This window comes from Trichomycterus rosablanca, chromosome 15, assembly GCF_030014385.1.
Source record: "Trichomycterus rosablanca isolate fTriRos1 chromosome 15, fTriRos1.hap1, whole genome shotgun sequence".
Lineage (NCBI taxonomy): Eukaryota > Metazoa > Chordata > Actinopteri > Siluriformes > Trichomycteridae > Trichomycterus > Trichomycterus rosablanca.
Window position 1 is genome coordinate 9,744,876 of NC_086002.1, and position 13,899 is coordinate 9,758,774.

At 39.1% G+C, this 13,899-nt stretch overlaps 1 protein-coding gene across 1 annotated transcript in view; it reads right to left on the bottom strand.

Annotated features, from left to right (window-relative positions):
- Positions 1 to 12,166, bottom strand: part of klf12a (Kruppel like factor 12a) — a 39,817-nt gene extending 27,651 nt beyond the window's left edge. Inside the window, exon 1 of the mRNA XM_063010578.1 lies at positions 11,994 to 12,166. The gene's annotated coding sequence lies outside the window, so the exon portion shown is untranslated. The remainder of the gene's footprint in view (positions 1 to 11,993) is intronic.
- Positions 12,167 to 13,899: the final 1,733 nt, after the last annotated feature.

The window sequence follows — 13,899 nt, forward strand, 5'->3', positions numbered from 1 at the left end:
TTCTGACAGGCTCAAGCTGGTTAGAACGGTTTGTTGGTAGAATACCAGCATACCATACCGACTAGCATAACCAGTATAGAATAACCAGAATGTTTTCTTAGCAAGACTAGTTAAGAACGCAGAAAATTGGGCCGCTTAGGTGGTGCAGCGGTAAAAACACATGCTGAACACCAGAGCTGGGTTCTCGAATACATCGAATCGAGTCTTAGCTCTGCCTACTGGCTGGGCTGAGCAACCACATGAACAATGATTGGCCTGTTGTTCAGATAGGGGTGGGATATTAAAAAGGCAGATAGGGGCTCTCTCATAACTAATGCAATTATGACCTCTGCTGGCTGATTGATGGCGACTGCACAGGAGTGCTGTCAGAGTGTGTCTCTTTGTACACAGTGCTGATTCGCATTGCACAAAGAACGAAGAAAATGTTTTAAGTCTATGTTATTCCATGGTAATGTTCCACTGCTTGTTCATGTTTTATGTAGTTTTCTATTTAAAATTTACACATTTCATTATCATCTCACTAAATGTCATACAAGATAATCTTGTGGATATTATGATCAGCATTTAAAAAAAAACTAAATTCAGATTAGTCTAAAAATACTCCCGACAAGCCCATTCTCCGTGTTGGCCTCTTGGGCCCAGGTTGGATCTGGTGGTGCTGTATGGTCTCACACAAAGCACTGTGTGCCAGAAAGATCTGAGACTGCCTCTTTAGTGTTCCTTTGGATGGGCTAAGACAGATGTGTGCAATTTGATTTGAACTGTTGAACCGCATGCTGTCAAACTGTTTATTATCAGTGGGCTTGGATTGCGCAATCTGTGAAGGACATTGCTGTTTGGCGATATTGTGCAACAGTGCAGAGAAGACCAAGAAACAACCGTGAAAAAAAGTGAGGGGGCTCATTAAATGCAGACATTTTTAGAGAATAGACACACTACCTGAAGTTTTGGTATTTCAAATGTTTCTACACATTTTCTTGAACTGAAAAAAGCAATTGAAAACTATTTTAAAACTCACTTACAATAACAGTTTGTTGGAGAGGTGTGTAAATGCTTATGTTTCAGAGGGAAGAATTTAGAAGTTTGTGGGCCTAGCACAAACTACATGATTGAAACGATACTAACAAGCACAGAATAAACGATGGATGGTGAACACCCCTTTCCATGAAAGAAGTTCCTGCTGCAGCTTTTTCTTTGTCCATGAGTTCAACAACAAACCAGCTTTATGCTTTAAGGTGTCGATTATGGAGCAAAGGAGTGACCGTGACCAAGTCATCGTATCAATCATGTAGTTTGCGCTAGGCTTATCAACTTCTAAATTGTGAGGAATATATCTATATAATTATATATATAACTATAGTTGTGGCCTAGTGGTTAAGGTACTGGACTAGTAAGCCAAAGGTTGCTGGTTCAAGCCCCACCACTGCCAGGCTGACACTGTTGGGCCCCTAAGCAAGGACCTTAACCCACAATTGCTTAGACAATATACTGTCACAGTACTGTAAGTCGCTTTGGATAAAAGCGTCTGCTAAATGTAAATGTAAAGGAGAGATATTAATTGTAAAAAATTTTGTTAATGCATTTTCTCCCTTTTTTTCCCCTTTTTTTGCCCGATTGCATCATACTTCCTCTCCACCAATGCTAATCCCCGCTCTGATTAAGGAGAACGAAGCTAACCCAAGCCCCCTCCGACACGTGGGCAGCATTCTAAGAATGACTTACTAATATACTGTAATATTAGACACTTCTATATGCCTATGCAGTAGAGTAATAAGCAGTTTTGGTCATCGCCAGGTATTTTGTGTTATTCCATTTTTTTTTCATGGATATTCTGCTGCCTTTTGTTGCCTCCTCTAAAAAAAAATCTTTTCTGACATTACCTCAAAGCCTGACGAAAAGGAACCCCGGCAAAACAGGACGCTGTTAATAAATAACAAATCCGCATCCTATAAGTTGCCCTAATATGTGCACTATAGGGGTGTATATAGGGGTGTATTCTAAACTAGCCACCCTCTGAGCAGGACAGATTTTTTTTGTGTTCATGACCATAAAGGACCAAAAGGTGCTAGCACTCGATCTGCTAGCACAGCTGGAAGAGATCTGTCTGCATTCCCATCAGGCCCCGCAGGCTCTGGGGGGCAGCGGCTGGCCCTCCCCAGCTGTCTACAGAATTGTGGGAAAGCTTGGGCTTCGTCTAAAGCGCTGCCAGAAAACACTCTTTCGGCAATGTGAATGCCAGTGACCAAGCAAGCTAACCAGCGTGACCACTAAAGCGCTAGGAGACTGCACATCGTGGTTCTCAGGCCTGTAAAGTGGGGTCTTGAAAACAAAGAAAAGAAGAAAAGAGGACTTTGGTTTTTACTTTGGTACTGTATATTCTCTGGTAAACAGTGATACTGAGATGGTTTTACTACAGTGTTATGTGGTAACTATGTAATTATTAAATCGATGGTTACAGTGGTAAAGTTAGCATAATCTTTACAATGACATAGCCAATGACATAATGGTAACCTGATCAGGGTCATGGTGGGTCACTTGGCCATTCTTGGTAAAACTAGGAACAAGGTCGGAACAGCCTCACACTGCACTGCAGTCAAGCCATTTTTTTTATGGGAACATACATGGATATAGGAAGAACATGCCAAAATCCACTCAGAGAGAGAAAAAGATGACCTAATTATAATAAAATAATCATAATACTAATAATACGACTAATAATAATAACACTAACAACAACAACAACAACAATAATATAAATAATAAAAACCAAAATACTACTACAACTACTACTACTAATGACAGGCGGTTGTAGCCTAGCGGTTAAGGTATTGGACTGTAATCAAAAGGTTGCTGGTTCAAACCCCACCACTGCCAGGTTACCGCTATTGGGCCCTTGAGCAAGGTCCTTAACCCTCAATTGCCTAGACTGTATACTGTAAGTTGCTTTGGATAAATGCATCTGCTAAATGCCAAAAATGTAAATGTAAAATGTAATGATAATAATAATAAGAATAATACTACTAATAATAAGAATACTAACAGCTATAATAACAATGATTTACAGTCAGTCTGGTGGCTGGATTAAATAAATTATTATTTACTCACTTACAGATTTCATCCAAGTCCTGGTAAATGACCCTGGAGTCAACAAATGCTGGCGTCACACACCAGCTGGATGTGTTTGGCTTGTGACATATTGTTATGTAGCCCACACTATTGCTAGGCGAAAGTAAGACTTTTAAAAATTCTCTTCATTTTTATATTTAGTGATAGTGTTTACTACAAGCTTGAATGAATATTTAAACCAACACCTGAGTGGATTGATAGGTAGACACACTAATCCACAGCTCTAATACTGCAGAAGGACTGACTGAGAAGCTGTTTAAACATACATATTGGTTAAAAAGTGTGTGTGTGTGTGTGTGGGGGGGGGGGGGGGGGGGGTAGCTTTATACAAATATCTAATGCTGTATTAAGTCCTGAACAGGCACGGTGCCCAGGTGGCGCAGCGGGATATTCTGCTAGCACACCTGCGCTTGGTTTTAAATCTCAGCTCTGCTACTGGTCGGCGGGGCGCCCCCCTAGTGGGCACAATAGGCAGTGCCTGCAGTAGACAAAAATTGGCCAATAAAGTCTGCTGGGTGGTACAAGTCTGGACTGGAAAGAGGGTGGGGTCTTCGATGCTATGTACGGACCCTAGTTAGTAGCTCGAGGAGCCTGTACAGGAGTGACTCTCCATGCTTGAAACTAACCTCACGCTTAAACCCGGGTCGGTGGACTGCACATGCGTCAGAGGGAGCGTGTGTCAGGCAAATACACCCTCCTCAGTTGGGATCGGGGTCTCCAGGAACGGAAGACAAATTGGCTACATTGGAAAAAGCATTAATTAAATAGCAAGAAAGAAATCCTGAACAGGCCCTACATAAAATATAAGAAAAAGCTTTGACTTAAAGGAGAGTATGAATATAATTTTAGTCACTGGTGTACATAGATGTACACTGATGTGATCTGACATCTTTCACAATGTTTTCCACAAAAGGGGGGAGGCGAGATAATTTGTGGCATGCACCAAGCAAACAGTGCAGGCCTAAATAACTGACCTATTCAGTAAGTTTTGCTGTGTGTGTGGGGGGCTTGCTGGTTTGGGTCCACGTGTCAGATCAAAGGGTCACTGTAAATCAATACAATGTTATTCTGACTAATCATTTGATCAACATCAAGGAATGTTTCTATACTGATAAAAATTGTCTCTTCCAGCTGTCTGTATCTACATTACAACTGACTCTCATGTTATAATGCAACATTTGCTGGGGAAGTTTATGTTATTTGGCTTTCTAGGTTTAACTTTCTGGATATACAGTATATATGGAATCTGGATATAGTGTTAGTATTAGGAGTCATCCATAGACATGGGTATAAATAGTTTATACTTGGTCAGAGGTTTTAAACCTGTAACCGGATGCCCACGCTTGTGTACTTTAGGCCTGTTATTACTAGGGATGTAACGATGCACCACAAGACAGTTAAAAATTGGTGCACATATGCCATGATGCGAATCGGTTATTCATTTAAGCTAAATCGATATTCACTTTAAACAACAGAGGGCACTGGCGCTATTCACCTCGCCTGGTTGACGGCACTTCACAAAGTTGCCAGGTAGGGGATTTTCCAGCCAAATGTATTTATGCAAAGATACTTTCTTTATTTGTATTATTTATTTATTTATTTAATGTTGGATTTTTTTTTTTAATTTTTTTTACACAATAAGCATTATTTGGCATAGTTTGTACCTACCTCAGGAATAAAAGGGCATTCATTATTTAGATAAATAAAAGATAAGCACAAATACAGTATTTTATTGTATTTTTTTTAAAAGAGAAATAATAAAAGGATACTTTGTCATAATTTGTCTTCAATTTCATTTTGTTTAAAAAAATTGGGAAAAAAACGTATCGTGAACCCAGTATCATGAATCGTATCGCATCGAGGGTAGAGTGTATCGTTACATCCCTAGTTATTACTGATACATTTGTGTCAGTAAATAGTTTCTTGTTCTTTTTTACTGCATTTAACAAAATACCAAAATATCTTTTTGGAAAGGGGTTTACACAATGTTCCATTAAATATTTATTTATTTATCAGGATTTTAACATCATGTTTTACACACTTTGGTTACATTCATGACAGAAACGGTAGTTACTTGTTACACATGATCCATCAAGTCACAAGTTTATCGTCAAACACAGTCATGGACAATTTTGTATCTCCAATTCACTTCACTTGCATGTCTCTGGACTGTAGGAGGAAACCGGAGCTCCTGGAGGAAACCCATGCAGACACGGGCAGAACATGCAAACCTTCTTGCTGTGAGATGACAGTGCTACCCACTGTGCCCTTGTTCTATTAAATAAATCAAATAATTGTTGACTAAGACTGTAAAACATGATTAATTGCAGTCATTTCAATCCCGATTAGCTCCAAATAATCGTGATAAGGTGATAATGTAATAATAGGTATTGAGCTTGCTGCAACCTGTTCAGGCTTCATTGCTCTAAGGTTCGAGAACCACTGGTGTGGGTTTAGCTTTTGGTTTTTAACACTGTTGTTGCACTACAGTGAACCACAATGAAACTATTTTCTATATCACAGTAATCTAAACTTTAAATATTCCGCTGTAATTTAATTAAGGCAGTATCGCTGGTTAAAAGGATTACAGGACCATCAAATAGAGCTTTAAAGGCCTAAAGAATACAGAGGAGAAACTACAACAACAACAACTGCAAGAATTGTGCAACATGTTTTGGTGCTCTCAGTCTAGCCTCAAGTGACACCTCAGATTTTAGTTTGTCCTGCCATTCTTCTACAGTAAACGTTATCAAGTACCAAGTCAGACAGCTGTGTTTTCCTCCACCTCTACACACACATTTGTACACTTCGGGACAAGGACTGTTTTTCTCCCTTCTCCCCTCCCCTGCTCTGCAGGAAGATCTGCAGCTGGTACTGCAAGCAGGGAGCGACAGTAAAAAAAAAAAGTACACGAAAACAGAGCAACAGCAAGATGGGACGTCGCTTTTCATGTGCATCTGCACGTAAGATAAACTCGCACTAACACGCTAACACCAATACCACACGCCAACTCTGCAGAACACAACTGTTGATAAGTAACAGACCGTTAACTAGTAACCAGTTCCACATGCAGCTCTCTGCCCTCCCCTCCTTCACAGGTCCCCTACACCAGGGTCAGGCCCCATCAGGAGGGCTCTGGGAGTGTGGGGTCAAAGTTCGGCCACAGGAAGCGCATCCGCTGTGTGTTCCGGCCTCCGGCTCTTTCCAGAGCTGGGTTTAATGGGCCTGGCAGTCACCGCTAAGAGCGCCGATTTCCCGTACGCTACACAAATCACCCTGCCACTTCGCTTCAGTTGGTCTGTGAGTCATAGAAACAAAGTGTGTGTGTGTGTGTGTGTGTGTGTGTGTGTATGTTTTGGTGTATGTGTGTGTATGTTTTGGTGTGCATATGCGATCATGTGAATCATTTAGACAAAGTCCGACCAAGTATCAGTCTCAAGACAAAAAAAGCATCATACCTAGAGCTGAGTGGAGTCAAAACAGTGATGCTTATAAATATTCTTAAATAAAAATACCTTGATAAGAGTTGTGCTTACAGATTTGCTACATTTTTAAGTCTTTGTCAGACAAAGTTTTTTGTACAGAGGTTGCTTACAGGTTAAACCTCTGAACTACCAATCGTAGTTCCTGTCAGCTGTTTAGTTCCACTCTTGACTTACTTACACTTGTGAGGGACATGAATGCCTTGGGCTTTCTATTCTATTCTATTCTATTTATATATATATATATATATATATATATATATATATATATATATATATATATATATATATATATATATATACTGATCAGCCATAACATTACGACCACCTCCTTGTTTCTACACTCACTGTCCTTTTTATCAGCTTCACTTACCATATAGAAGCACTTTGTAGTTCTACAATTACTGACTGTAGTCCATCTTTTTTTCTACATACTTTTTTAGCCTGCTTTCATCCTGTTCTTCAATGGTCAGGACTCTCCCAGGACCACCACAGAGCAGGTATTATTTGGGTGGTGGATCATTCTCAGCACTGCAGTGACACTGACATGGTTGTGGTGTGTTAGTGTGTGTTGTGCTGGTATGAGTGGATCAAACACAGCAGTGCTGATGGAGTTTTTAAACACCTCACTGTCACTGCTGGACTGAGAATAGTCCACCAACCAAAAATATATCCAGCCAACAGCGCCCCGTGGGCAGTGTCCTGTGACCACTGATGAAGGCCTAGAAGATGACCAACTCAAACAGCAGCAATAGATGAGCGTCTCTGACTTTACATCTACAAGGTGGACCAACTAGGTAGGAGTGTCTAATAGAGTGGACAGTGAGTGGACATGGTATTTAAAAACTCCAGGAGCGCTGCTGTGTCTGATCCACTATCATACCAGCACAACACACACTAACACACCACCACCATGTCAGTGTCACTGCAGTGCTGAGAATGATCCACCACCTAAATAATACCTGCTCTCTGGTGGTCCTATGAGGGTTCTGACCATTGAAGAACAGGGTGAAAGCAGGTTAAAAAAAGTATGTAGAGAAACAAATGGATTACAGTCAGTAAAAGTGCTTCTATATGGTAAGTGGAGCTGATAAAATGGACAGTGAGTGTAGAAACAAGGAGGTGGTTTTAATGTTATGGCTGATCTGTATATATATATATATATATATATATATATATATATATATATATATATATATATATATACAGTATGTATCAGGTCACAAGTGGTCGTAATAATTGCTTAATCAATATCAATTATTTTTGCCTCAAATATTAAATGGATTGGCTGCAGTTAGCTTTAGAAAGTAGAACTGGGCATGCTCTGTTTACTTATGTCTTTATAGAGTGTTAGCAGTACTTAAACCAGTAATACATTTGCTAATAGTCTTTCACTTGTGCATTAGACCCAAAACTGGGCTAAAAACCCAAAACTATTCAAGCAAAATTCAGTTGTACTAGTCTATTAGGTTACACATGGTTTCCTTCTGCTTTTCTTCAACACACTTTAGATCTTAAGGTTAGCAAAACCACCGAATGTCGACTCATGCGCTTCTTACAAATGAAGTCAAAACCACAACTGAATGGCCCAGCTGGCTCCCACTGTATCTGTTTTAAAAGAATTGAAAATTAAAGAGAATGGAATAAAAACATGACATTTTAAAAATATTGTCAGCATTGTGAAATAAAGAAGAGATATTGTAGGTTTTATATTAGTTGTAATCCCTGTTTTAAAGCCTGACTTCTGACCTTATTTTCATGCCCATTGAGTTCATCATAGATGTCTTAAAGATCTAGTCTCTTTTACAATTGATGATTAGCAGTACAACTTCACATATAAACAGTATAATTAATAATAAATAAACTTTACATTACATTTACATTTTCAGCATTTAGCAGAAGCTTTTATCCAAAGCGACTTACAGTACTGTGACAGTATATTGTCGAAGCAATTGAGGGTTAAGGGCCTTGCTCAAGGGCCCAACAGTATACACCCATCCATCCACATATCCATCCACACAACCATCCACCCACCGTCCATCCATCCATCCATCCATTCATCCATCCATCCATCCACTCATCTATCCATCCATCATGCATCCATCCAATACAACTCAATTATCATTTATGATCAATTAAACCTAGAACTTAATTTACATTGATGCCTTACAGTAGTGTGACAGTATACAGTCTGAGCAATTGAGGTTTAAGGGCCTTGCTCAAGGGCCCAACAGCAGCAGCCTGGCAGTGGTGGGGCTTAACCCAGCAACCATCTGATTACTAGTCCAGTACCTTAACCGCTAGGCTATAACTGCTTACATTGTAGTATGTCAACTGTGGTCGCAATGACCCCAGGATCTTAGAACGTAAATCAGATCTTTTTTAGAAAGAAATAAAACTGTACCACTATGTTTTCATTGTAAGAGTGTCTTAATGAAACATACTCTTCTTGCTAAGTTTACTATCATGCACTCTTGGGTACCACATAATTGACAAGCGATCGTACCTCAAATCTCCAGGTTAGAACCTTCCTTCTGAGACTTATTGCGAAACCACTGAGACTGAAACACAATGTCCTACACCACACTGATCTCTGTATGCTGGTTATGTTGACATACCCCCTCGTCATGCCTGTGTTTGCACTTTGGCCGTGTTCCCTGACTTTTAACCTCTCTCTTCGCTGTACATGTGCTAGCCAACTACCACAACAATCCTGCTGGAGGTAAATCTGCAGAACAAGCTGGGCCAGCGAGGTCAGCAGAGGCCCAAGACGTGGCAAATGTTTGCTTATATTTCACGTGTTTCAGCTGTGCAAGGTTGTCGAGGATGAGTTCAGACCACTCAGTCACCTTTGACCAGAGGCTGTAACTTAAAGATTCAGACAGGACAGTACAGACATGCATAACAGACATACAGTGGGAAGGTTAAGGTGTCATGGTTGGTGGTGATTTAAGACTGAGATTATGTGGGGGTTTTAGAGGCTGTGTATATTCTGTACCAGCAATGTTGTTGGTAAAGAGTTGTTTATGAACATGGTCTGTTTTGAACATGGAGGTGTTAAACAAATTGGACATTATCAGCATTTGTCCAGATTCATTATAATTAGGCTTTTTAATTGGTGAAAACATGTCCTGGGCATTGCCACCTTCAGTTTATGGTCGCTAATTTGCAAATGTCATGTGACTGACCAAAAGACTCACTGATGGCTGAATGTAATGTGTGTTTGTCCAGTTTAGTCACTAATAATTCCAACATTTTAGCTGAGTGTCCTTCTTACCCAGAAGCAGCCACCAGCTTTTTTCAGACTGCATCATGTGACATCATTGAAAAGATCAGCATGCTTGTAGTAGAGTCACAGACACCCAATATTGGCTAAAATCATTATGAACAGTATTGGGGACACTCTCTCTGACTTCCAACCTCATCATGGCTTGATGTCACAGACTCCTGACTATATAGTGGGTGCTTTTACACTGTTACACCACTCAGGAACCCAACATTATTTTTTATAGCTGAGTGCCTTTGACCAGCTTGCCACTTTGTTTTAAAGAATACTTGTGGTTTAGTTGGTAAGGGAGTGGACTATTAATATAAAAAGGTTTTTAAACTCCATCCCCACTAAGCCTTCATTCTTTGGGTCTTCAGCAAGGCTACATACAGACCTTTAGTTGCTTGGATGCTTATCCTAATTTTAGGTTGATTTCCTTGCTCCAAATGTCCAGTCTACCAGGCATTACAGAGTTTGAGTTTACTACTTTAGTTTTCCACTAGCTCTATAATCCCAAAGTAGGTAGCTAGAAATAAATAAAACCAAATAATACCAACTTTTAGCAAACTTTAGATAACAAACATGCCTTAACTGATAAACTACATTCATGCAAATGTACATTTTGCTGTCACATCTTAATAACAACACATCATCTGCTTGTGAGCTAGAGGAACCAACATCCTCATGAATTCCTCTAATTGTACTGCAATTCCACTACTACTAACCTCTTAGTCCAGTCCTTACTGCAGCACTTATTGTTCTAAGGAAACATGCTTGGTATTTGGAAGAAATCCAATATAACTAACATCCAGTGAATGACCGGGAAAACACTACAGGGGGTTCACAGAGTGTACATATAATCTATACATAGTTGTCCTTTTGTTGCAGATATGCTGGCAGTGTATGTTTTGTAGACATTATTAAATGTTATCAAATATGAGTGAGGTTTTATAGTGTTTTATAAGTTGCCAAGAATTTGTATTATCAATTGTTAAAATGATGTTTTTGTTAGTTGGTCAGTGCTCACAATATCCATAACACTAAAATAAGAAAAAGGAACATTATATAATGTATTGCAAGATTGTACAGTGTTAGGTGGTCCAACAATCTGACCATATACACATACACATATTAATTACAGTTGTGTTTCACTTATATACAACAGTAAATGATTATTTATTTATTACTTTGTTTTAAATAATGCTTACAATATTCAGTACCTAAAAACTTCTGGTCTGTTATGGTTAAAACAGTCTGTGGTGTGATTACCTGTCATGGTAACTCAAAATAGTGGTGTTTGTACATTGTGTAGTTTTACAACATCTTCTGGTAATGCCAAAACTGTCTTTGGTGTTATTTCCCTCTCACATTAAGACAAAATACTTGTGTGCGGTGTTACCATCTCTCTTTGTAATACCAGTGAACTGTGTGGTGGGACTAGACACACCAACTGAAAAGGGCAGTGTAGCCAATAATAAACATCACAACTTTAGATGTTTTAGATAATTTTTACATTGATAATTTTTGCATTTTAATTAAACAAATTATGGTGTCAGTATTCTGTTTGTACATTTTTATTTTACTAATTTGTCTTTGTCACTGTCTCTAGTGTTACTGCTTCTATAGTTTTACCATGAAATGCAGTGACACCACTATGAATAATTTATGTTAGTCACATTTTATAAGTCAAACAAATGCTTTTGGACATTTAAAACCAATTCTTTACTGAGAAACATCTATAGAAAAAAGTTTTTGTTATAAAGACAATTATACAAATATAATAATTAAAACTTAGTGACGTTAAGTCCAAACTGATCACATTAAATTAAATTTACTAAATTTAATATCATTGCCCACTGTACTGTACAGAATGACTATTTAATAATAATAATAATAATAATAATAATAAAGAAAAATACAGGTGCATTAGTCATTTCTTATTTAAACATCTGATTTAAAATATTCTACTCAAGTTGACTCAAATGGCAAAAATACTTCACTATGAGATGCACTATTGACTGGCAACTCAGAGAACTGACAGCTGACAGACTGTGAGAAAAAAAGAAAGAACATAACAAGAAGAACCAGACGATGCAAACTAAACTTGGTGAACTGACCTTGTTTGAAGTCTCGGAAATGAGCGCAAGAAATGTTATCCTTTTTGCGTCCTTTTGATTCTCTGTCTTGTTTTCCTGTGCGGTCAGACTCTTGTCTATACCTCTTTCTCACTTACCCTGTCTCTCTCTCTCTCTCTTTCTCTCTCTCTCGCTCTCTCAGATGTTTCCCTCCTCCTCCGTGGGCAACTCAAAAGGAAATGAATGGGCAGCTCTCACTAAGCTGTTGTACTCTCAAAGTACACATCACATGACCATTGTGAATGAAGTGAGGGGGTGAACCCTTAGGCTGCCAGGGGCGAGGACAATGTACACCCACCCTTACTCTGTGTGTGTGTGGGTGTGTGTTGCAATCGGAAATATTTAACCCCCCTTACCTTAAAGGGTATTATGATGATGTGTAAAGAACTGATCATTCAAAAGGAAGAATTTTTATTGATACATACAAGTATTTGGCATATTTTTGAGTTTAAATGAAAATCAGCTGGTTCTCTTGACTCAGTATCTAAATTAACATTATTTTGCCTTGATAAACTCTAGTAAGTGATTTTGGTACTACTGACAGCTCTCTTGTGCAATCGTTGCCTATTCTTCTTATGGAAAAGCTTCCAGCCCATAACGGCTTACTGGCTTTTATGCTGCAACTGCTTTTTTTTTTTATTTCATTTTAAATCTAGAGACTAAAAAGGCCACTTCTAGATTTTCCAAAACTTGTTTCTCAACCACGCCATGGTTGATTTGAGAGTGTGCTTCCAATTATCTCCAAGGTTCAATTTCAACAATTTCACCACAGAAGGCGAAACATTCCTCCTCAAAATGCCAGTCAGATTATCAAGATTGCCAGTTCCTGCAGCAGAAAAACATCCCCAAATCATCACTGACTCACCTCCATGCTTGATCGTGTGGATAGTATTCTTCTGGTCATACCTTTCGCCTTTCTTGCACTGGACAAACTGCTGATCCATATGACCAAACAGTTCCACTTTTGATTTGTTACTTCATAGAACTGTGTCCCTGTACTTCATCTATCCAAATTCCTACTGGCATGTTCCAGTCCACCATCATGGAGTCATGACGTTCTTGGCTGTTAACTGATCTTCCTTACCACTGACACGCAAGTCCCAGCCTTAATCACATCATTCATTAAGTAATTTGCAGTAACACGGGGGGTTCTTTGTTGTTCTGATGAAATTGCTAAGGCTTTTGAACAGAATTTAGAGGTTTATTTATAAAAAATATAATCTAAAAATTAAAAATTTCCTAAATAAGGCACTCAGGTGGCACAGCGGGACGATCGGCTAGCACACCAGCGCCGAGATTCTAAGCTCCCCGGTTTGAATCTTGGCTCCCCTACCTGTCAGCTGGGTGCCCTCTAGCAGGCACAAATGGCTAATGCCTGCAGCAGACAAAATTTACTTCCAGTCTGCTGTGTGGGAAAGACCGGACTAAGGGGTGGGGTTATCAAAGGACATTGGTTGCCCAGGGTGCCTGTAGAGAAAGTGGAAAAGCGTCTGAGGGAGTGTGTGTCAGGCGAATATACACTCTCCTTGGATGCTGTCGGGGTCCCCAGCAGTGGATCGGCTCATCAAATTGGGGGAAAAAGGAGGTAAAATGTATAAAAAAAAGACAACTGAATTATAATAACTGAAAAATTAGGGGCTTGCATCTTGTAACCTTTTGCCAAGGTTGCGATGAAAACCTCACTTATCACCTTGCTAAGAAGAAATGTAATCAGTTAGCCAATTAAAATCCAAGAACCACCCAAAAACAATCAATAACTATCACCAACAATGAATACCAAGGCCATACCAAAAAGTTCACACTGTCTAGACAACAAAAGGCGCTTGAAATGACACAGACATGAAAGATTTATTTAAAAATATTTACAATTTAATAATGAAGTAACTCA